Source organism: Pongo abelii, chromosome 1 (genome assembly GCF_028885655.2).
Source record: "Pongo abelii isolate AG06213 chromosome 1, NHGRI_mPonAbe1-v2.0_pri, whole genome shotgun sequence".
Taxonomy (NCBI): Eukaryota; Metazoa; Chordata; class Mammalia; order Primates; family Hominidae; genus Pongo; species Pongo abelii.
In genome coordinates this window covers 210,630,821-210,633,034 of record NC_071985.2, presented here as the reverse complement: position 1 = coordinate 210,633,034, position 2,214 = coordinate 210,630,821, and positions in this window count along the sequence as shown.

The window sequence follows — 2,214 nt, the reverse complement described above, 5'->3', positions numbered from 1 at the left end:
TCAATGCATATATCTAACAAAGGACTAGTATCCATACTATATAAAAAGCTTTCACAATTCAATAAATGCAATTAAAACCACAGTGAGATATGACTTCACAACCATGAACATGGCTAAAATGCAAAAGTCTGACAATACTAAGTGTTAACAAAAATGTAGGGCAAGCGAACTGTCACATATTACTGTTAAGAATATAAAATGGTGGCTGGGTGCAGTGGCTCATGCCTGTAATCCCAGCACTTTGGGAGGCCAAGGCGGGCGGATCACAAGGTCAGGAGATCAAAACCATCCTGGCTAACACGTTGAAACCTCATCTCTACTAAAAAAAATCCAAAAAAAATTAGCCACGCATGGTGGTGAGCACCTGTAGTCCCAGCTACTCAGGAGACTGAGGCAGGAGAATGGTGTGAACCTGGGAGGCAGAGCTTGCAGTGAGCCGAGATTGCACCACTGCACTCCAGCCTGGGCAACAGAGTGAGACTCCGTCAAAAAAAAAAAGAATATAAAATGGTACACATATTTTGGAAAACTGCATAGCAGTCACACCTAGGTAGCTACCCAAGAGAAATGAAAGCATGTATGGGCACACAGACTTGTATAGGAATGCTTTTTCATAATGGCCCTAATCTGGAGACAACCCAAATGTTCATCAACAGAGAAATGGATAACAAATTGTGGTATATATGAGCAATAGAATAAAAACAATAAACTATTGGCTGGGCGCAGTGGCTTACACCTGTAATCCCAGCAGTGTGGGAGGCCAAGGCAGGCAGATCACAAGGCCAAGAGATCGAGACCAGCCTGGCTAACATGGTGAAATCCCATCTCTACTAAAAATACAAAAACTAGCTGGGTGTGGTGGCACGCACCTGTAGTCCCAGCTACTCGGGGGGCTGAGGCAGGGGAATTGCTTGAACCAGGGAGGCAGAGGTTGCAGTGAGCCGAGATCGTGCCACTGCACTCCAGCCTGGGCGACAGAGTGAGACTCACTCAAAAAATAAATAAATAAATAAATAAACTATTGATACACACACAGACATGAATGAACCTCAAAACCAGCGTGGTGAGCAAAAGGAGATAGACACAAAAGACTCCACCATATGGTTCCATTTGTATGAAATTCTAGAACAGGCAAAGCTAATCTATAGTGACAGGAAGCAGATCAGTAGCTGCCTGCGGCTAGGTGAGAAAGAGAACTGACTCCGAAAGAGTAGGGGAAAATCTTGGGGGTGATGAAATTTTCTATATCTTGATTGTGGTGGTGGGTATAAATATTTGTCAAAATCACCCAACGGTACTCCAAACATGTGTATTTCATTTTATGTAAGTTATAATTCAATAAGGTTGATTTTTATTTTTATGTTTTTGACAGGGTATTGCTGTCACTCATGCTGGAGTGCAGTGGCACGAACACGAGTCACTGCGGCTTCCAACTCCTAGACTCAAGTGATCCTCCTGCCTCAGCCTCCTGAGTAGCTGGGACTACAGGACACCATGCCCAGCTAATTTTTATTTTATTTCTGTAGAGATGGGGTCTCACCATGTTGCCCAGGCGTAGGTTTTGGGTTTTTTTTTGTTTTGTTTTGTTTTGTTTTTTGAGATGGAGTCTCACTCTGTTGACCAGGCTGGAGGCAATGGCGCAATCTTGGCTCACTGCAACCTCCGCCTCCCAGGTTCAAGCGTTTCTCCTGTCTCAGCCTCCCTATTAGCTGGGATTACAGGCACCCTCCACCATACCTGGCTAATTTTTGTATTTTTAGTAGAACCGGGGTTTCACCATGTTGGCCTGGCTGGTCTCGAACTCCTGACCTCAAGTGATCCGCCCGCCAAGGCCTCCCAAAGTGCTGGGATTACAGGCGTGAGCCACCACGCCCAGTTGCTTAGGTTTATTTTTAAAAGACAAAATACAAGGCCATATTTTGTTTTAGATTCAACAGGCACAAAAGTACTGTTTCGATGCTTAAATTTTTGGTTGCCTGTTAAAGTTTCTAAACGCTTACTCTTAATGCCTGTACTCAATCCTTCCCTCCCTATAGATGTGGAGAAATTTGAATTTCCGGCTGTGGTCCGCGACCACACTTTGAGTAGCACAACCCTACTCCACTTTGCCAACCACCCGGGTTCTCCAACAGGCATGCCCACAGCCTCCCCTTCCAAACCTTACTCTAGAAAGCTGGGAGGCCAGGGGCAGGGGGTTCCAGGCAGAGCCCGGGG